This window comes from Chelonia mydas, chromosome 2 (genome assembly GCF_015237465.2).
Source record: "Chelonia mydas isolate rCheMyd1 chromosome 2, rCheMyd1.pri.v2, whole genome shotgun sequence".
Taxonomy (NCBI): domain Eukaryota; kingdom Metazoa; phylum Chordata; order Testudines; family Cheloniidae; genus Chelonia; species Chelonia mydas.
The window spans coordinates 192,671,009-192,693,865 of record NC_057850.1 but is presented as its reverse complement, the minus strand read 5'-3'; the positions used below and the strand labels follow the sequence as shown (position 1 = coordinate 192,693,865).

Genomic DNA, 22,857 nt, shown 5'->3' with positions numbered 1-22,857 from the left:
TAGAATAAACCAGAAAGAATATCACGGGCCTGATTCATCACTGCGCTGCTGCCACAGGTTCCTCCTGCTGGTGACACAAGCTGGGTGAGATAGAAACAAGCTTTTGAGCTTCACAGAGCTCTTCTTCAGGTTTGGAAAATGTACTGAGTGTGTCGCAGATAAACACAAGGTAGAACAGATTGTTTAGCATAAGTAGTTAACACATATTTCAAGGGCTCGTTCAAGGTGAAGTGGCCTGCTAACATCTCTCTAGTCAATGGTGTAGGGGGTGGTTAAGTGGGTTATAGATTGTTGTAATAAGTGTTGGAGGATGAGAACTGAGAGGTCAGGTATAGAGTGATCGCTTTGTGAGATATGTTTCAGAGTAGCAGCCGTCTTAGTCTGTATTCGCAAAAAGAAAAGGAGTACTTGTGGCACCTTAGAGACTAACCAATTTATTTGAGCATAAGCTTTCGTGAGCTACAGCTCACTTCATCAGATGCATTCAGTGGAAAATACAGTGAGGAGATTTATATACACACAGAACATGAAAAAATGGGTGTTCTCATACACACTGTAAGGAGAGTGATCACTTAAGATGAGCTATTTACCAGCAAAGGGTGGGGGGGACCTTTTGTAGTGATAATCAAGGTGGGCCATTTCCAGCAGTTAACAAGAACGTCTGAGGAATGCGGGGGGGGGGGCGGGGAACATGGGGAAATAGTTTTACTTTGTGTAATGACCCATCCACTCCCAGTCTCTATTCAAGCCTAAGTTAATTGTATCCAGTTTGCAAATTAATTCCAATTCAGCAGTCTCTCGTTGGAGTCTGTTTTTGAAGTCTTTTTGTTGTAATATTGTGACTTTTAGGTCTGTAATCGAGTGACCAGAGAGACTGAAATGTTCTCCGATTGGTTTATGAATGTTATAATTCTTGACATCTGATTTGTGTGCATTTATTCTTTTATGTAGAGACTGTCCAGTTTCCTCAGACGTTCTTATTAACTGCTGGAAATGGTTCACCTTGATTATGACTACAAAAGGTGTTCTTCCCCCCACCCCCGCTCTCCTGCTGGTAAATAGCTCATCTTAAGTGATCACTCTCCTTACAGTGTGTATGAGAACACCCATTTTTTCATGTTCTGTGTGTATATAAATCTCCTCACTGTATTTTCCACTGAATGCATCCGATGAAGTGAGCTGTAGCTCACGAAAGCTTATGCTCAAATAAATTGGTTAGTCTCTAAGGTGCCACAAGTCCTCCTTTTCTTTTTGTGAGATATGTTCTCCCACAGGTGAAATGGTGTTTTTGTTTTTGATCATGTTTCTGTGTGAGTTCAAGAGCATAGCAATTCTCATTTCATCCACGTAGTTGTTACTGGGGCATTTAGTACGCTGGATGAGGTGTATCACATGTTGTGATGGGTATGTGCAGGATCCGTGGATCTTGAAAGGTGCGTTCTGTGGGGTGTTGATCGTTGTAGAGCATCTCTCTAATATCCTGTTACCAACATGGCTACAACAACAATCCTCTTACTGGAGTCACTCTTGGATTTACAATAGTATAAAACTGTAGTAACACAATAATGAATTAGGCCCATAGTGATATTTCAATTTCTTGTGTGAAATATTGATATTTCCTAGATTGTAAGGGTCTAATTCTCCACTGCCTTGCACCCCGTTTACACCTGGAAAATCATATCCTAAAGAATTAAAATGCTGCCACTTTCACATGTGATTCAGGAATATAGGAAATGCCCTAGTGAATCAGACCAGGTGGTTCATCTATTTTGGTATCCTCTCTCTACCACAGGAAGGTGTCCTGTAGTGGACAGTTATGGAATAATTTGAGCATTGGAGAAGTTTCTTTGTAGCCCCGTCAGTTGGTAGCTAGCTTATGCTTATGCCTTGAAGCATGAAGGTTTATGTCCCTTCTAAAAAAATCTTTGCTCACATTAGGTCTGTAAATGTCTGCTCCTTTTCTGAATTCCTGTTATCTCTTGGTCTCTTGGGACAATGAGTTCCATAAGTTACTTATCTGTGTTGAATTTCTTGCCTTTCAGTTCCACTGAATGTCCCCTTCTTTTTGTATTAAGAGACTGAATATATCTGAATGCCCTAATGTATCACAAAATGATTGAATTATTATAGTAAAATACATGCATATGCTTTGTATAAAAACAAACAGTATTTTAACCCGTAGTTGAAATTGGGAAAAGAGTCACAGTTTAATTTCAGTTGTTTGTTTGTTTCTGTGTTAAGTGTTCTAATTAAACATTCTCTACTATGGAAAGCAATACTTAGGAGTCCCAAGGTGCTAGCAAAGTGTCAATGAAATTATCTCTTTCCTTCAAAGCAATGTGCAATATGCACTTTGCAGTATTTGGAACACTTTAGAAATTGAAGACATTTAAATTTTTATTCATTACAATCCACACTTAACTTAATATTCAAAGTAGCTAGGCAAACTGGAAAAACATTGAACAATGTTAGCAGATACAGAAATAAAAAGAGAGACTGAGGCATACTGGAAACAAACCAAATGGTTGTGAAATACAGAAAAGAGTAGAAAGTTTGTAGATTAGATAAAACATTAGATGCCATTTATTGTTTTGAAGCAAGAAATATTAATGAAAACAAAAGTAACTTAATCTCTGATAAATAATTTTGGTTGTTGAAGTAATAGTTTTATCTGTTTTCAGTTTTTCTAAATTAAGTTAAATTTTCTATACAACTGACACCTTCTTTGAATTGTGTTGCAATGCGTTTAATATTGACCCATGCTTCTGTAGCCATGCATAAGTGAGTATGGCATTAGTGTACAACATTAATACTCTATTTCAGTGTCTTTTTCAAGTAGATTGTACAGCTCTGTGTACTCGATTTTCCAGAGTAACACAGTAATGTCCATAGGGCTTAGAAAAATTATGTGAAGAATATATATACATTTGGAAGTTTGTGTCTGTCATAACCAAACCAGAAACATACTATCTCAGACCCCAGTCCTGCAAACCTATGAGCGGTTCTTTACATTATGTGTCCCAGTGAAGACAATGGGACTACTCACAGTGGATAGGGGCCAAAATCTATTCTTTCATCCCACAGGTTTATTTAACTGAAAGTTTCCTTTACAGGTAAATTGGTATGACCTAATTTACTAAGTGTCTATACATCCATGGGAATAAAGATTATAAATTAGACTAGGCTACTAGCTGTCTCCAGACAAAATAACTTAGATATAATTCAACATATGTCAGGTCTAAAGTGACACATGAAATGGACATGTGTTAATTCAATGTCTTTAATTTTTTTTCACTTGCTGGTTTTGGCTATTTCAGTTGTATGTGTAATATCAATATGAAGTGCCTGGTTACTATTCTGTGAATTAAAATGGCCCATTAGAGTTAGCCTTTGATGATAGTGAATGGCAAAAAAAATGAGTGGAACGGGCAGAGAAAGGAGAAGAAAGAAAAAGACATGACAAAGTAAAAATGTCAGGCTGGACTAGAGAATCTTTAGCTTTCAGTATCATTGTAAGAGCTATATACACACAATGAGTTCTGTTTTCCATATTCTCACCCCATATACTACATAATTGGCATCTAAGTATTTTAAATTATGTTGCTAAAGATTTCTTTGAAGTGGGATGTGTCTGTAATATGCAGAGATTTTATCTATATCTCACACTGCATATGTTTGTGTATTATAGATGTAGACCTACAGATATATATTGCCTCCTACATTATTAGGTGGAATCCTACATCTGTTATAGAGAGAAATGTTGAACCTAAATAATAGAATCCCCTTCCTTCAGACCCTAGAGAATCCCCTGTGTGTAAACTCCATGTAGTCATGATTCTATGGGTTGTGGGGCACTGGCAGGGCAGATGCAACAGAACCGCTCTGTGCAGCAGCAATCTCTAGCAAAATAGCGGCACACACAGGTTACAGATAAACGCATGATCAAATCAATTTTCACGTATAGAGAGTGCCCTGTAAAGCCTTGTTTCCCAGCTCCCATGGATCTCGCAGGCCGAGTGACGTTACTTTGTGCCTTGTACTGCTGGGTATAAGGCTCTGCTACTTATCCGAGGTTTCGTAGAATCATAGAATATCAGGGTTGGAAGGGACCTCAGGAGGTCATCTAGTCCAACCCCCTGCTCAAAGCAGGACCAATCCCCAGCTAAATCATCCCAGCCAGGGCTTTGTCAAGCCTGACCTTAAAAACTTCAAAAGGAAGAAGATTCCAACACCTCCATAGGTAACCCATTCCAGTGCTTCACCACCCTCCTAGTGAAAAAGTTTTTCCTAATATCCAACCTAAACCTCTCCCACTGCAACTTGAGGCCATTACTCCTCGTTCTGTCATCTGCTACCACTGAGAACAGTCTAGAAGATCCATCCTCTTTGGAACCCCCTTTCAGGTAGCTGAAAGCAGCTATCAAATCCCCCCCTCATTCTTCTCTTCTGCAGACTAAACAATCCCAGTTCCCTCAGCCGCTCCTCATAAATCATGTATTCCAGTCCCCTAATCATTTTTGTTGCCCTCCGCTGGACGTTTTCCAATTTTTCCACATCCTTCTTGTAGTGTGGGGCCCAAAACTGGACACAGTACTCCAGATGAGGCCTCACCAATGTCGAATAGAGGGGAAGGATCACGTCCCTCGATCTGCTGGCAATGCCCCTACTTATACAGCCCAAAATGCCGTTGGCCTTCTTGGCAACAAGGGCACTGTTGACTGGTTGATCAGGATGAGGCCAAAATGGAGTTTAAAAACTTTGATCCAATGCAGCTAGGAGTACAATGACTGGGCAAAACATTACAGGGGAATCTGTTTTAGCCATTTGGAAGTTCAGCTGAATACAAAAGGCCACTGCAATTTTTAATTTTTAATGCTTTTCTTCCACAGGGCAGCTTTGGCCCTTGGGCTGAAGGCCATTGAGATTCTGCAACAAAATATGCTTAGTTGATTTTTTGCTTTGAACTGGCACTGTCCTCTTTTTCTGATCTCTAATCCTCCTCCCTTTGCCTTCCCTCCCAACAGATGCACAAGTTTGCTTTGTCTCTAGAATCCCTGCAGTTCTCTGTCTATTCAGTGGACATGTAGAGGCCACTCCATCAGAATATTATTCAATCCATTCCTTGATATCATAATACCTTAGAAACCTGTTTGTCTTTCTGCAGGAGGGTATGATTAAGCCCATAATATCTGTGTATATATAGATAGATGTTATAACATTAAAGATTATTAGGGAATTTAATTAAACAAACAAAAAACCCAGCAGCAGCTAATAAGAAAGTCTGCTTTTTAAGTTTTCCATCCAGAGATCAAAGAAAACTCAGAGGAAGTTACAGATCATATGTCTTTTTTTATTCTTTATGAGGTCAAACACAGGAAGTTGTATGGCAACGTTCAAAACCACATTAATTTTCTTTTCTTTCTGCATGTTTTTCACTTCTTCACTTCAGTTTTAAAAATACTGTCCTGGAGAGGTCTGTGCTTATGTACAAAATTTCTTGCCTTGGACGCTTGTATGGGGCTTCCATTGACTTCACTGGAAGTTAAATGCCCTAGACCAGTGGTTCTCAAACTTTTTTTTCGTGGACCACTTGAAAATTGCTGAGGGTCTTGGCGGACCACTTAATGATCTTTCCAAATGTTGTTTGTACCATTAGTTAACTATTGTAAAGCACTTTGGATAAAAGCGCCAAATTAAAAAAAATGTAATTAACTTTTTTTGTTCTACAAATAAAAGCACACAACTCATATTTTAATATTGGTAGTCTTACCTTTCTAATGCAATAGATGTGGGGTCTCTTCCCTGCTGCGGTAGCCCCCGAGCTGGGGCTGGGATGGAAGGAGGGGGGTCTCTCCCACGCCACAGTAGCCCTCGAGCTGGGGCTGGGACGGAGGGGGGTGGATCTCTCCCCAGCTGCGGCAGCCCCTGAGCTGGGGAAAGTCACCTTTCTCTGGCCACCGTAGCCCTGCACATCCCAAATTCCCCCCCCACCCCCTCTTCTCACCCCACTGTCCTCTCCTACCTACCCCCTATTCCTCCCAAGGCCGCCACCCTCCCCTTACATGTGCGTCTTCTCCAAGGTCCAGGAACCTAAATAGTAGAACCATGCCTGCGCATGGTGGGTGGGCCTTCATTCTCTCGTGTGCAGCCACCCAGGCGTGCACCTTAGAGGGAACTAGGACCACCTGAATGGAGCTCAGTGGTCCGTAGACCACTGTTTGAGAACCTCTGCCCTAGAATGTCTTCGTGAGTTAGAGATGACCAAATAGCTCATAAGCCATGAGAATAATGAACTTTATTATATTCAAACAAAAAAGTATCTGGATAATTGAAGGAGTGTGTACTGCATATATGGTCCATTCTCCAAAGATGCTGCAACACAAGGCAGTGTATAATGCTCCTGGGCAATGAGTGTAATTTTTCTTATAGTCTTCCCATTTAATTCAGTGTAAAATATATGTAGATGGGGGAAAATGCACACAAACAATATCACACTTTTTAGTACATGTAGTACGTGACACTGTACAGAATTACTGGAACATAGGTTAAGTATATTAGGCATCTTCTTAGAATATGTGCCACGTGCTCAGGTAGTACATGACCAGGATTCATCACCGAATTTGGTCAGCTGGTTGGATCATTAACTTCCCCGTCCCCAGCCGGGTGCTGATTGGGAATGCAACGTGAACACTGATCTATGGCCCCGATGTTAGGTATGATTTGGGCTGAAAGGTTGGGAATCCAGGTCAGTTTTTCAGAAAGACCGAGAGTGACAAAGGAAGTTGTTACTCTCGCCTGATTGCATTGTAAGTAGGTGCCTTTCATGGGAGGCTGTCATTTTAGCGTGATAAATCTTCTGTGCAGAGTTCCTCATTATCTATGGACCGGATCCTGCCAGGCCTTTCTGAGGATGTATGCTAGGCCCAGGGAGGGGGCTCAAAGATTCTTTCCAATGCCGTTCCTTCCATTACATAGCCTTTATAAAGACTAGGGTGAACTGCAGTCTTTACTCTGAGGGATGCAGAAGCTTCAGTTTCTCTACTCCCCCAAACTGCTCTCCTGCCTTGGCTCATTGAATGGGACTGGCACATAAAGGGGAGCTGGCTGCATCCCATACTGGGATGTATTAGTGGGCATGTTTTTCCTATGTGCATGGGGAGTTCCCAAAGGAAAACTGACTTTTGGTGCCCCCTCTGGGAGGGGAGAAGGGGCTGAAGCTCTACGCTGCCCCTTACTGTGAGCTGTGCGTCTTTAAAATTATTGTTATCCTTAACAGTATGTGTTCCAGAGCATTGTGACCCCAGGTCAGTAATGCACATTGCAAAACATAATACCAACTGTACATATAAAATGATGGGGTCTCAATTAGCTGTGACCATTCAAAAAAGAGATCTTGGAGTCATTGTGGATAGTTCTCTGAAAACATCCACTCAATGTGCAGCGGCAGTCAAAAAAGCAAACAGAATGTTAGGAATCATTAAGAAAGGGATATATAATAAGACAGAAAATATCATATTGCCTCTATATAAATCCATGGTATGCCCACATCTTGAATACTGCTTGCAGATGTGGTTGCCCCATCTCAAAAAGGATATATTGGACTTGGAAAAGGTTCAGTAAAGGGCAACAAAAATGATTAAGGGAATGGAATGGCTGCCGTATGAGGAGAGATTAACAAGACTGGGACTTTTCAGCTTGGAAAAGAAACAACTAAGGGGAGATATGATAGAGGTCTATAAAATCATGTGTGAAGAAAATAAATAAGGAAGTGTTATTTACTCCTTCTCATAACACAAGAACTAGGGGCCACCAAATGAAATTAATAGGCAGCAGGTTTAAAACAAACAAACAAAAGGAAGTATTTCTTCACACACCGCACAGCCAACCTGTGGAACTCCTTGCCAGAGGATGTTATGAAGGCCAAGACTATAACAGGGTTCAAAAAAGAACTAGATAAATTTATGGAGGATAGGTCCATCAATGGCTACTAGCCAGGATGGGCAGGGATGGTGTCCCTAGCCTCTGTTTGCCAGAAGCTGGGAATGGGCAAAGGGATGGGTCACTTGGTGATTACCTGTTCTGTTCATTCCCTCTTGGGCACCTGGCATTGGCCACTATTGGAAGAGAGGATACTGGGCTAGATGGACCTTTTGTCTGGCCCAGTATGGCCGCTCTTATATTTTTAGGTGTTCAAAACCATGAGTCATGGCCCCCCCAAATCATGAGACTGGCTTCAAAATCATGACATTGAAGAAATTTGGAATTCTTTTGAGTTACTTTCTGGCTTTTGAGTCTTGGGTTACTTTCCAGTCACATTTTCAAGTTTTTCTTCACAACCACAGGGGTTAGAAATGTGCTTTTCTTTTTAAATGAAAGCTGAGGTTTTCTTGTAATTACAACATTTGTGGAGCTGGGGCTTTAAGAGAAACACCAAATAGCGCTAGATTTACAATAAAATCATGGGAGTTGGCCGCGCTGAGATTAACCAGATTTGTGGTTTTATGAAAATCCTTCTGGGTTTTTTCTTTGTTGGCTGTTGTTGAACCTGGTGCCTTGTTGATATTATTAAATAGAATATCAGTGACTTGGTGTATTCTGTGGCATGTCAATAGAGAAGTGTTATCAAACCAATCTTGTCTGTCTCAAGAGGTGGGCTAGGAGGCAGAGCACTTCGTTTGTTCAACACTCAGCTTAGTTTCTCAGGAAAAAACCTATTTAAAGATAGGAGAGAGACCTTTGTGAATGCAGTTGCTGAATGCCTAGTAAAGTCTGAGCTAAAGCGGTGATGGTGCTGGCACGGACAGGAGTTTGGGACTAAAGAGGGGGAAAGTACAGTTCTATTTACTCTTAGCCCGCTTGCCCTGTCTGTTGGCTGAGTCAGTGAAACAGCAGTGCATTTATTTATGTTGTTTAACTTCATTTTTTAAAAGGTGAAATTCTTTTATATCCTCGATTCTGCTGACAGGTACCTTGAAACCCCCTTCAGCTGTGGGGAAAGCAGCATGTGTTAATGTGGATTTTGATGATCGTTAACATGCGCTAAGATTTCCTGCGTGGTTCACAGGGCTATTCCTCTAGCCTGTTCCCTCCAAAATTGTGAAGGTGAAATTGCCTCAAACACCTGTAGAGGGTATTCTGAGGGGTCAGGAAGGAGAGGGGAGCAAGGGTACCACTGAGCTCTTCGTTTACTTTTACTATGGGTATGTTGGACATGCTTAAAATCCCTGCCATATTTTGTTGGAGTTCAACTCTAACAGTTCTCTCCTTTTCCAGGATTTTAAACTCTCCCAAGTACAAGAAGTTAACTCCAGAGTCAACTTCCCAGGGACTTGCTTCCAGTTCCCAGGTGCGAAGGTAGAATTAAAGAGGTAAGTTAGGATTTATTTTCAAAATCCCTTGGAAATAGTTACAGTCATAATTGGTGACATGCCCTTTGCAAGGCAGCTCTTGGTACATTTCCTCCTGTAGAGCCATTCTGTCTGTGACAGGAAGCTGTCAGCCAGAAAGATACGGAAATCTAAAAGAGTGGATTTGTTTTGAAGAGTTAGCAAAAAGTTACCAAAAAGAGCACTGCACAGGGGAAACACCAATGCAAACTGTATCCGCTGAGCTCTCTAAAAGCAAAAAATGCCTCACTGTTGGTTTACACCCACTTTACATATTATACTTTGAAAATCAATAGGAAATAGTTGTACTGTATGTTGATAAGAGTGTGTTTTTTTCCCTACAGATAAAAGTAAGCTTGAAATAACTACACATTTAGCAACAGGTAATGTCACTGGAAATAAGAGAAACATTTTTGAATGTGAGAATTAACAAGAATCAACAAGAACTCCTATTGCCTATTACTCAGTAGGGCAAGTTCCCATTGCCTGTGCAAAACCCAGGGGACCTGCATAATGGTTGGAGGGGACAGAATCCCCCTCCCACCCAAACCACATCCAGTGCACAGAACAGTCAGCTACTCTGTAGCTGTTCTCCGCAGCCTCTGAGCCGTAGCAGTGGCTTTGGTTCTCTTCCACCCTCTACTCATGGGCTTTACCTAGTGAAACAGTATAGTTTGTAGACCACTGGCCACCATCCTTGCCACTCCTATTCCCCATCATGAATCTTCATGGTGGGCAGGGGCCCAGGAGGCCACTGTTCGTGGGCCGTCTGTGTGCAATGGAATAGTTGTAGCTCTGCTGCCCTTTGAGACTCGGCTGACAGTACCGTTGTGGTCAGGGGGAAGAATATGATTTGCCCTGAAGATCTCTGTCGTGTATTGGTCCTGTTGCTTGGTGGAAAGAAGAGAGTAGGGAGGCTTCTCTTTCTTGCACCAGAAGGCAGGCAGGATTTCTTTGAGCTGGGAGGCGAGCTTGCATACACATCCCCATGGGAGCATGGTCGAGGGTTAAGATATACATCCAGTCCTCCAGGCTGCCTAGTGAATATTGTGCATTCAGCAGAGTGTGCCAGCTGGCAGTGGTTGAGGAATGCATGCTGGTCTTGCTCATGGTAGCGCAAACATACTCCCTGCTCTGTATTTTTGGCAACTTTGCACTAGCATTGTGTCTCAAGTGCCAGTTGCATGTCTTCCTTTCTTCTGCCTAAGCATGTCCCATAAGAGCATGATTTAGCCTAAATAAAAACAAAGTAGTTTTACACGCCTCTATTTTTCTGTTAGATCAAATAACATATGGACGGCAGTAGACCTCTCGCTTTCAAAAATCAGTTTTCCTGAAATGTCTGTGATGTTATTGCCACAGTGGGGGAAAAAAAAATGTTCTTTGATAATGATGTATATAAACAAGGTCCATGTACTACACAGCAAGTTGGACCTAAAGTCTGAAAGATCCCTAGGTTTTGGTGCCTGCTGGTAGAAATTTGGTGGGAGCTTCAGTGACATTTTAAAAATTGAGGCTTTATTAAATTAAAGCTGAAACGGAATAATACTGTCAGTAACAGCCTGAGAGTCATTTTTTGATATTAAATTCATTTTATTTAATACTGTACCCACAATTTCAGTTTCCAGTGTGCCACAGAACCCTTTGTGAAAAATACTTTACTGCACTGTAGCAGGCGTCAAGGGGGGAAGTTGGAGGGTTTGGCAGCTGGGGAGGCACAGTATCTGGACATATCTGAAAAATAACCTGCAGTGAAATTGTTAATCGTGTTAACTAATTTAATATTTGGAGTGTTGTTATAATCATGTCAGTCCCAGGATATGAGAGAGACAAGGTGGAGGCGGTAATATCTTTTATTGGACCAACTTCTGATGGTGGAAAACAAGATTCTAAGCTGCTCAGAGCTTTTCAGGTCTGGAAAATTTTGTCTAGAGCTGAAGAAGAGCTCTGTGTAGCTCGAAAGCTTTTCTCTTCCACCAACAGAAGTTGGTCCAATAAAAGACATTACCTTACCCACCTTGATATTTAATGGTCATCTTTAGGTTTCATAGTTAACATCGCTTTGTAATGAAGGGGGCAGCTCATGCCTGTGAGTTACTTTAGGCTTTCTGCAAACTCAGGAAGCCAACACTGCATCCTTGTATGCTCTGTTCTTATTTTCCAGGCTATTTTCACAACTATAAGGGCTAGAATCCAAAAACTTTCTCATTTTCATAATCAAAATATGATAGCTTATGTTCAATGGCAAAGAATGAATTCTACAAGCAAAGAACCATGGAGTGTATGGGCCGTTTATGAGCTTCATTTTTAGGATTTTCTGGTAATGTACATTCATTATACAAGGCTTTCATCTCATAACTAGAGGGTTTTTTTTTTAAATTCCAGCCAATTTAAAAGCCAAAACAGATTTGTTTTTAAGGCTTGTGGGGTTATGCACAGATTTTTACAGTAGGAAAACTGGAAGAGTTTTTATTGAATCTAATCCTAAAATATCAACATATGTTAAGCTCATTTTAATGGCTTATAATTCTACTCACATGATTCACTTGATAATTTAAAACTCTGAATTTGGTCTGAAGACAGTCATCCCCTTTCAGTTTCCTATTTTCTCACAAACTGTTGAACTGTCTGGCTTGATAAAAGGCTAAAATAAAATCAGTGCTGCATTTATTGAAGAGACATTTACGCATCTTGTGTGGACACCCTGCCATTTAGAATCAAATATTACAAATTAGCTTAGCTGGATCCTCAGAAATGGTCAATGAGCTGTAACACCCTGGATCCAAATTCTCAAGAATACTAAGTAATAGAAACACAATCTACAATGCTTTGGGGTTTTTTTTGTTTTGTTTTTTTTACAGCCAACAGCAGTAAAACAATAAATAGGCTAAAGGAAATTTTCATTATTAGAATGACGACAACATATTTTGGTCCAGATCCTTAATCACATTTAGGCCCTTAAGTCCCATTGAAGTCAATGGGAGTTAGGTGCCCAAATACCTTTGAGAATCTGGGCCATTGTCATCAGCACAGATGTACATAGTTCAGTACAGCTATATTAAATATGAAGGAAGCTAGTAGAGACTCCTGTACTTAAGTTGCCTAACTTTCTATTATAAAGGATTCTTGTGATCTTTTCTTTTGATGAGGCCTCATCCCTTCACTGTTTGCAGTAGTTCATGATATTTAGCAGGGGGAATCTCTTGAGTACAGAAGTGCCTATTCTTTGTCAAATGAATTTCCTCTGAGATTTGACTAAGGTATAAAGAGTTTAAAAATCACCATTTTTGATCTTTTACTTGTGTTCTTTAGGAAAATTTCTGCAGCCTCCCAAAGTCAATGACCATTCCAAAGCTGAGGTCACACTGTTGCTAAAATAGAAGATACTCTACCAGGTGTAATGGGCCAAGCATATGGGCTCATTTACTACCTCTTCCTCCCAAAGCACCATCCCATACCGGGGAGTTTGAGGTGGTGCCTTAAGAGAGCAAAGTAGGATGCTTTGCGTTTCCCTCGCTGCTGCCCAGCCTAGCACTTGAACTCAGCAGTTTATCTTTCACTCTGGTAAGCAGCCTTCTCCTGCTGGTAGCTGATACTGCTAGTGTGGTAGTTTAGGTAGGACCTGTCCTGTGTTGAGGGTTCAAATTCTGGTGGTGATGTGCAATTAGGAAGCTGGGGTATTGTCACAGTTGTGCATAGTATAGTTTGTGTTTACCATGTTCTGTGAAACAATCTAGAAATACATCCAAAATTACATTTAAAAACATTATTTAGGTTGCAAAGTCAAGCACTTAATAGCTGAGAAGTGTCAGATTTATGATTGCCTGGATAACTTCTACTCCATGTGTGTTACAATGCAGTCATCTTAATTATGTAATCCCATGCTGCTGTTTCCACAGGACTCCGGCTGCATTTATTGCACAAGATTGTTGGATAACGGGGCAAAATTAAGATGGCACAGGCAACTGTAAATCTGACATTTCCTAACTGCTTGACTTTGCAACCTAAATATTTTTTAATGTAGCGTTTTGTCTGCAAGATGATTATATGATTAGTAAATAGCAAGATGTCTTCCTCAGAAATTTGCACAGAAGTCAATATTACTGTATTGTGGGCAATTATATTGAACCATTTTAAACATTTCTATGTTAGCAAAATGAAGTCGCACAATAGAAACTTTGGGCCAGTTCAGCCCTGGAGGAAGTAAACAGGTGTGACACTACTGATTTTAGTGGAGTTGTGCCCATTTACGTCAGCGTAGACTTTAGCTTTTTATTTCTGCCCTCTAGTCTAAAAGCAGATGTTCTGAAAATTCTGTTCTGGAGATAGTCATACTGGCAGTTTTGAGAGTTGTCAACGGCATTAGTTCTACTGCATATAGAGCTGATATTTAATTGTATACAAAAGTAATATAGTCCATTTTTTAAAAACAGAAAAATAAATAATAACATAGCTTCAAATAGAAACCTCCCAAAGAGACAGATTGTGAACACTTTAGTCCCATTGGTAAGTAGTTACTCTTGTGAGTAGTCTCATAGGAGCCAATAGACCCACTCTTCCAGCTAATTGCAACCTTGCATGCTTACGGGGTTCAGAATCTGGCCTTTATTCTGGATGTTGATGAATGCTGATAAAATGTTTTAAGGAACATTATAGGACAAGTCCACCCATACCCAAAGCTTTTTACGTGAGTTTTATAAACCACATGCTCTTATTTGCTGCCATGCAGTCATTCAAACTAATGAGATTTTATAGTTCCATAGATGAGACCAAGGAAAAAATCTGGGTGTTTTAAAATATTCTTGATATAATTGAACATTTAAGTTTTTAACATTATTTAAATATTTTATGTCAATAACTTTTTAAAAATTTTAGTTTTGATGGGTCATATTCAATAGACTTCAATTGAAATACATTATGGATGAATTTGGCTCAGTGTCTGTATCTCATGAAACACTCCAACAAATGTGCCTGATGGAGTATACTATAGTAGAGTATTAAACTTTCTAGTGTCCTACATAAGGCTTAGAATGATTGATGTACAATTAAAATGAGTCATATAGCTTAGTCTACATAATTATAATGCTCTGAATATTACCATGCTGTCTAACATTATAATAATATTTTACAACTAATAGTATCCTTGAATGGGGCTCCATGTGCATCTTGTAAGCGTTAAAATTATTTTCTGAAAGTGGAGTTGATGTCAGATAGCTTTCATAGGATGGACTGATAAAGGAATCACAGAAGTCCATAAAGTTTTGTATTATTATGATGATTATTATAAATTTGAATTATGATTGTTCCTATGGGTCCCAACTGACCAGTAGAGCCCTGTGTGGATACAAAATTTGTATCTGCATCTGACCCATGTTCTGCAAAAATGGTCCATGGATATCCGCATCCGCGGATGCAGATATCAGTGGATATAAAGTGGATAGCTGCAGATTTGCAGGGCTCTACTAATCAGTACCCCATTGTTGTAGGCACTTTGCAAGCATATAGTCACTACCCTGCAGAGTTTACAATCTAAATCAGTGTTTCTCAAATGTGTCCATCAGGGACTTTTCAGGTGGTCAGGGCCTCCTGGGCGGTGATTAGGCTGGGGCGGGAGAAGAAAGCAGTGTTAACAAACATACAAATATCACTTTTCACAGAAACAGACTTACTAGCTATCAAGTCTTTAAAAAAAAAAAAAGGCAACCAAAAAAAGCAAAAGAAACAACAAAAAGAGACAAGAACGTGCAAAGCACTTTAAAAAAACAAAAACGAGGAGTACTTGTGGCACCTTAGAGACTAACAAATTTATTTGGGCATAAGCTTTTGTGGGCTAAAACCCACTTCATCGGATGCATGCAGTGGAAAATACAGTAGGAAGATGTATATACCCAGAGAACATGAAAAAATGGGTGTTGCCATACCAACTCTAAGGAGACTAATCAATTAAGGTGGGCTATTATCAGCAGGAGAAAAAAAACTTTTGTAGTGATAATCAGGATGGCCCATTTCAAACGGTTGACAAGGTGTGAGTAACAGTAGGGGAAAAATTAGCATGGTGAAATAGTTTTTACTTTGTGTAATGTCAAAGATTGACAGAGCCAGAAGTCACCTACTCCAGGACAGGCCCAACAAAGAAAATAACAGAACGCCACTAGCCGGCCCCTTCAGCCACCAATTAAAACCTCTCCAGTGCATCATCAAGGATCTACAACCTATCCGGAAGGACAATCCCTCACTCTCACAGATCTTGGGAGACAGGCCAGTCCTCGCTTACAGACAGCCCCCCAACCTGAAGCAAATACTCGCCAGCAACCACACAACAAAAACACTAACCCAGGAACCTATCCTTGCAACAAAGCCCATTGCCAACTCTGTTCACATATCTATTCAAGGGACACCATCATAGGACCTAATCACATCAGCTACACCATCAGAGGCTCGTTCACCTGCACATCTACCAATGTGATATGTGTCATCATGTGCCAGCAGTGCCCCTCTGCCATGTACATTGGCCAAAGATCCATAAACCTGGGAATCCTGGACGCCCCATCATCTCAGGCATTGGCACCCTGACAGCTGGATTGTCTGGCTACGTGGACTCTCTCCTGAGGCCCTGCGCTACCAGCACTCCCAGCTATCTTTGAGACACCACTGACTTCCTGAGGAAACTACAATCCATCGGTGATCTTCCTGAAAACACCCTCCTGGCCACTATGGATGTAGAAGCCCTCTACACCAACATTCCGCACAAAGATGGACTACAAGCTGTCAGGAACAGTATCCCCGATAATGTCACGGCAAACCTGGTGGCTGAACTTTGTGACTTTGTCCTCACCCACAACTACTTCACATTTGGGGACAATATATACCTTCAAGTCAGCGGCACTGCTATGGGTACCCACATGGCCCCACAGTATGCCAACATTTTTATGGCTGACTTAGAACAACGCTTCCTCAGCTCTCGTCCCCTAATGCCCCTACTCTACTTGCGCTATATTGATGACATCTTCATCATCTGGACCCATGGAAAAGAAGCCCTTGAGGAATTCCACCATGATTTCAACAATTTCCATCCCACCATCAACCTCAGCCTAGACCAATGCACACAAGCAGTCCATTTCCTGGACACTACTGTGCTAATAAGCGATGGTCACATAAACATCACCCGATATTGGAAATCTACTGATCGCTGTACTTACCAACATGCCTCCAGCTTCCATCCAAGACACACCACATGATGCATTGTCTACAGCCGAGCTCTAAGATACAACCGCATTTGTTCCAATCTCTCAGACAAACACCTACAAGATCTCTATCAAGTGTTCTTAAAACTACAGTACCCACCTGCTGAAGTGAAAAAACAGATTGACAGAGCCAGAAGAGTACCCAGAAGTCACCTACTATAGGACAGGCCCAACAAAGAAAACAACAGAACGCCACTAGCTGTCGCCTTCAGCCCCCAACTAAAACCTCCCCAGCGCATCATCAAAGATCTACAACCTATCCTGAAAAATGATCCCTCACTCTCACAGATCTTGAGAGACAGACCAGTCCTTGCTTACAGACAGCCCCCGAACCTGAAGCAAATACTCACCAGCAACCACACACCACACAACAAAAACACTAACCCAGGAACCTATCCTTGCAACAAAGCCCGATGCCAACTCTGTCCACGTATTTATTCAAGTGACACCATCATAGGAACTAATCACATTAGCCACCCCATCAGGGGCTCGTTCACCTGCACATCTACCAATGTGATATATGCCATCATGGTCCAGCAATGCCCCTCTGCCATGTACATTGACCAAACCGGACAGTCTCTGCGTAAAAGAATAAATGGACACAAATCAGACATCAAGAATTATAACATTCAAAAACCAGTCGGAGAACACTTCAATCTCTTTGGTCACTCGATTACAAACCTAAAAGTGGCAATTCTTCAACAAAAAACTTCAAAAACAGATTCCATCGAGAAACTGCAGAATTGGAATTAATTTGCAAACTGGACACCATTAAATTAGGCTTGAATAAAGACTAGGAGTGGATGGGTCATTACACAAAGTAAAAACTATTTCACCATGCTGATTTTCCCCCTACTGTTACTCGCACCGTCTTGTCAACTGTTTGAAATGGGCCATCCTGATTATCACTACAAAAGTTTTTTTTTCTCCTACTGATAATAGCCCACCTTAATTGATTAGCCTCATTACAATTGGTATGGCAACACCCATTTTTTCATGTTCTCTGTGTGTGTATATATATATATCTTCCTACTGTATTTTCCACTGCATGCATCCGATGAAGTGAGCTTTAGCTCATGAAAGCTTATGCTCAAATAAATTTGTTAGTCTCTAAGGTGCCACAAGGACTCCTCGGTTTTTTTTTGCGAATACAGACTAACACGGCTACCACTCTGAAACAAAGCGGTTTGTTTTTCTGTTCTGTTTAGGTCCAGTAAAGAATAGACAACTGTACATTATTTTTATTATTGAGTCTGCAATAAAAACCTGCATACATTACAATGATTTGGACATGTATATGTGCATATGTATATGTTTTCCCTAAGGTTAATTAAGTATTTTAGGAAAAATTGTCAGAGCAGCCACCAGCAAGATTTGGTTGCTTCACTCTGAGGCTGCCAAAAAATTTCTTATGAGACCCCCCTGATAAATAGACAGACAAGGGTGGGAAGTATTATTATCCCTTTCTTTTGGATGGGGAATTGAGGCATAGAGAGATTAAGTGATTGCCCAAGTTCACAGAAGAAATCTGCAAGAAAACTGGAAATTCATGCCAGATCTCCTGACTCCCAGTCCTGTGCCTTTATCACAAAACCATTCTTCCTCCTTGCTCAAAGACTTTTCTTCTCTATACGTAAGACCATCCTTCATCATCTTGTTATAAAATGAAAAATAATATATTTTCCGTGTTTTCAAGAAATCTAAGTACTGGACTGTAGAAACTCTGACAGCATTACATTTTGGTTCTCTGTGATGTTGGTCTTCTTGACTTGATCCTGGTACAGCTTGGGCAGGAGCAGCCATTGCCTTTAAATCGTAATCCCAAATACGGATTTTCAGTTCTACTGTCTAAACAGAGCACACAGATTTAAGTAACAGCAACTCATATCAAAGCCTCCTCATGCAATGTAAATATTTAACTATCTAATCCCCAGTACTGTGTATTAAACTGAAGTTCAAGTTGTTCAACAGGGTGGGAAAAATCGATTAAAATTTTTTAAAATTGGATATTTTAATTTAAATTAAATATATTTTTCTTTTAAAAATTAAACTATTTATAATTTAATTAGACATTGAGACAACCTGTATTAAGGCCCAAATTTACTATAATTAGGGTCCTACTTAATTCCATGATACTGCTGATCCCACGATATTAGGCTTTCACCGCAGTTTTGACAGCACTGGGAGCCCTGACCTGCATGGGGCTGACAGTGGGAGCCCCTGTTCTCAGCCCTGGATGGCTGCTGTCGACCGCAGGTGGCCAACAGCAGGAGTCCCCACTGTCAGCCCGGGGCTCCCACACTCGGCCCCAGGTGTCTGAGAGCAGAAAATCATGGAAAAGTAATCGTGGACCTTATTACTGCAAGTAATAAAGTCCATTATTACTTTTCTGCGATTTTTCCATGGCTTGTCCACAACTCCGCCACACTTTTTGGACAGTCATCCCGCTGTTCAAGTAGGGCATTAACTATAATCTATTAAAATAATTTAAATTAAATATTGTAATATTCTGGCAGTATGTAGTTGCTGCTGAAGTTTTAAAGAACGTCAAATCACTGAACTAGTGGAAATCACTGGCTAACAACCTGGAACTCCAGAGTTTGGTGAAGTGCTAAACCAGCTTTGGACATCAGTAGCCTCTCTTGTGCAGATGCAGAGAAAATATTTTCTTCATATCCGTTAATTCAACTAGTTCAGTTCAAACTAGTTCATTCAGTATTGCAAAATGGATTGATTGGGAGTTTAAAAACCAGGAAAAAAGCTTGTTTTCCTCTTCTGATCTATGACTAAAAATGATAGTGAAAGGACTAGGTCTAAAATCTTGAAGGACATGGTGATCAGAAACAATCAGTTCACTTCATTAACTACAGATAATAAATACTTCCTTTGTTTAATAATTGGTTAGTTTTAAATGCAAAACATGTTTTTATAAACTTTTTTCTTAAGCACACTTAAGGTAGTTTTATTTAACTTAAAAAAAAATTTTAGAATACTGTTTTTGGTACATGTTTAATTGAATTCCTGTTTTTATCCAGATGCCACTTGACACAGTAAATAAAAAATGTGCCATTCACTATTTTGTAGTATAAAACTCTAAAAATTAAGAATCTGAATAAATGTATGTTAAGATACATCATTGCTTAAATAGCTGTGTACAGATAGCATATCCTCCTGGTTGGCAAAAATAAATCCCAAATTTAGTGGGAAAAGGTGTATTTAGTTGCAAGTCAACATGTTTTAGTGGTTAACAACCACTGATAATTAACCTTTTTTAAGGAAAATAACTAAATTGTACAAATGCAAAAGAAGATTTACAAGGCTTCCTGCTTGCTGGCTTAAATCATTATTAAAATTGATGATTTAAATCAATCCACCCTGTTCAACAATTAATTGAATCAATTGAGGGAATAATTCCTTGGTTCTCATCTCCTTAGGGAATTCTATATCTACCACTCTTACAATATTTATGGTCAAGGAAATTTTTTGCCTTGTTTGTTGTCTGTCTGGTTTTTCTTTTTAGTGTGCTAGTCCTTTAGTGTGCTAGTGCCTTCGTTTGTGTATAATAAAAATGGAACATCCCTAAAGAAAACCTAGTAACTCCAGGAGTTGACTCAGTAAATGCTTAGCGAAGGCGGCACCTTTCCCTCTGAATTAATATTGAATTCAACATTATGCTTTGATTATTATTACTGCACATATTTATAGTGTATCTGGGCACCCATGCAAGGCTTGGAACAGTAGGTGATTTTAATAAGAGAAACTAACATGATGAACTTCTGTTGCTTTAGAGTTTTTAATTTGATTAGTTAGTTAGGAGTTAAATCATTTGGGAAGGCCTGGGCAAAAGGTCTTGGCACTTTGCCTAGAGATGATTATGTTTGTCCTCAAGTATAAAGAAAAGGAGTACTAGTGGCACCTTAGAGACTAACCAATTTATTTGAGCATAAGCTTTCGTGAGCTACAGCTCACTTCATCAGATGCATGCAGTGGAAAATACAGTGAGGAGATTTATATACACACAGAACATGAAAAAATGGGTGTTATCATACATACTGTAAGGAGAATGATCACTTAAGATGAGCTATTACCAGCAGGAGAGCGGGGGGGAGAAAACCTTTTGTAGTCATAATCAAGGTGGGCCATTTACAGCAGTTAACAGGCATGTCTGAGGAGCAGTGGGGGGTGGGGGAAATAAACATGGGGAAATAGTTTTACTTTGTGTAATGACCCATACACTCCCAGTCTCTATTCAAGCCTAAGTTAATTGTATCCAGTTTGCAAATTAATTCCAATTCAGCAGCCTCTCATTGGAGTCTGTTTTTGCAGTCTTTTTGTTCTAATATTGCGACCTTTAGGTCTGAAATCGAGTGACCAGAGAGATTGAAGTGTTCTCCGACTGGTTTATGAATGTTATAATTCTTGACATTAATAATTCTGATTTGTGTGCATTTATTCTTTTACGTAGAGACTGTCCAGTTTGACCAATGTACATGGCAGAGGGTAAGGTGCCACTAGTACTCCTTTTCTTTTTGCGAATATAGACTAACACGGCTGCTACTCTGAAACCTGCCCTCAGGTATGTTTCCATAAGGCATGAATTCTAGAGGCAAAGGGCCACTCTCACAAATGCCTTGCGTCCAGCAACCTACAGACTTCAACCTTGAAGAACTGAATTCCGTTATTCTGTATGAGATTAGATCATATGGTGAGTTGAAGATGGTGACATGTCTTGCCATTTTGGGCTTTGGATGATGTAATTGGAATCTTTAAATTTCATCTAACAATTGATTGGCTGCCTGTGAAGGAAATAGAGCACAGGTATGTTGTGATGTCATGCAGATGGCTGCATTCTGAACCAGCCAGTGTTTCTGGGTGGATTTCAGACATGAAGTCCCAAGTAGGGCTTTATGCAGTCGTCCATTTGAGAGATTATACAAAACCATGTACAATCAAAGTGGGTTCTGCATTTGGTAGGAAAATGTGCAGTCTCTTTTCTAGATTTAAGTGAAAGAATGGTTTTCTGGAGACTCATGCAACTTGTGAGTGTACAGTAGTGAGCAGTTGAGTAAGACCCTGAGCCGCATATTGCTTTTGGTGACTGGAGAGAACCTGACCCTCATGTCGGAAATCAACATGCGCAAATTTTATGTACTTTGGTCACATCAGGTGTAGAGATGTAAATAACCTCGAAAAAGTTATCTTGAAAGGAATGGTGATGGCTCACCATAGTAGGGGACAGCCAGTGAGGAGATGGATAGCTGGTGTGTGGTAGATCACTGGGAGGTCAGCTGCTGAGTGCTTGAAGCTAGTGATGGATCAGGAAGGCTTCCGAAAATTCTGCAATGATGTCATCCATGTTCAGACATGAATAAATGGATTTTACTTACTTGCTTAGCAATGATGGCTTTTACTGGGTCCTTAAATCACCTCCCAGTGTCGAGAAGTGTGAACACATTGGCAGCTTCTCCCAACAGTTGCTGAATTTGTATCCCTGGAGTTGTGTATTCACAAAACAGCTACAGCAGAGGCTGGGTCAGTGCATGCTTCCTTTTGCTGACCTGGAGAGACCATCTTTAGGGAACTGATCTTTCTCCATATCTGCTTACTTCTTGGTCCCCTCTGTTAAGACTGTTGTTAAGGGTATTGTAACCTGGTGGAATGCCCCCCCCCCCACCCCCAAAAAAATCTTCCTGGCCCCTCTCAGGAACCAAACTTCACCTTGTGGCATCATATAATCTTTGTTAGACTGAATAATGAGCGCAGTGAGTGCGTTTTCTGAGTAGATGTCCTGTTAGCTCAGTTGGCATATCCCATCTATGAATTATAGTTTCTGTACGCATGGGGTTTTTGCATTTGCTAGTTATATTTTTGTCCAATATTTTCAAGTTAAATGTGAAATGGTTCAAAAGACAGTGATCTGTGTTTTATACTTATAAAATAATTTTGAAAATAACTAGCAAACTTTCTTATCCTCTTTTGAGCTTAAATCTTCAAAATCAGAAATCACATGCTCAATAATAAAAGGTAACATCCGCATAAACAAACATTTTTTTCTGAGCTTGAAATGCAGTGTCTCTTTGAATTTTTGTGTATTAGGGGAGAGAGGTTTCAAAGGCACAAAGGACAAGTGGGTATCCAAATCCATTTTAAGTCAATGCGAGTTTAGCACCTCACTGCCATTTCTGCTTTTGAAAATCTTCTCATTCATTGTTAGTTACTGGAAATGG

The 22,857-nt window shown here is 40.2% G+C and overlaps 1 protein-coding gene across 1 annotated transcript in view; it reads left to right on the top strand.

Annotated features, from left to right (window-relative positions):
• The window catches only part of RARB (retinoic acid receptor beta), a 501,245-nt gene that overhangs the window by 3,553 nt on the left and 474,835 nt on the right, over positions 1-22,857 (top strand). Inside the window, 1 exon segment of the mRNA XM_043540918.1 lies at positions 9,274-9,368. The gene's annotated coding sequence lies outside the window, so the exon portion shown is untranslated.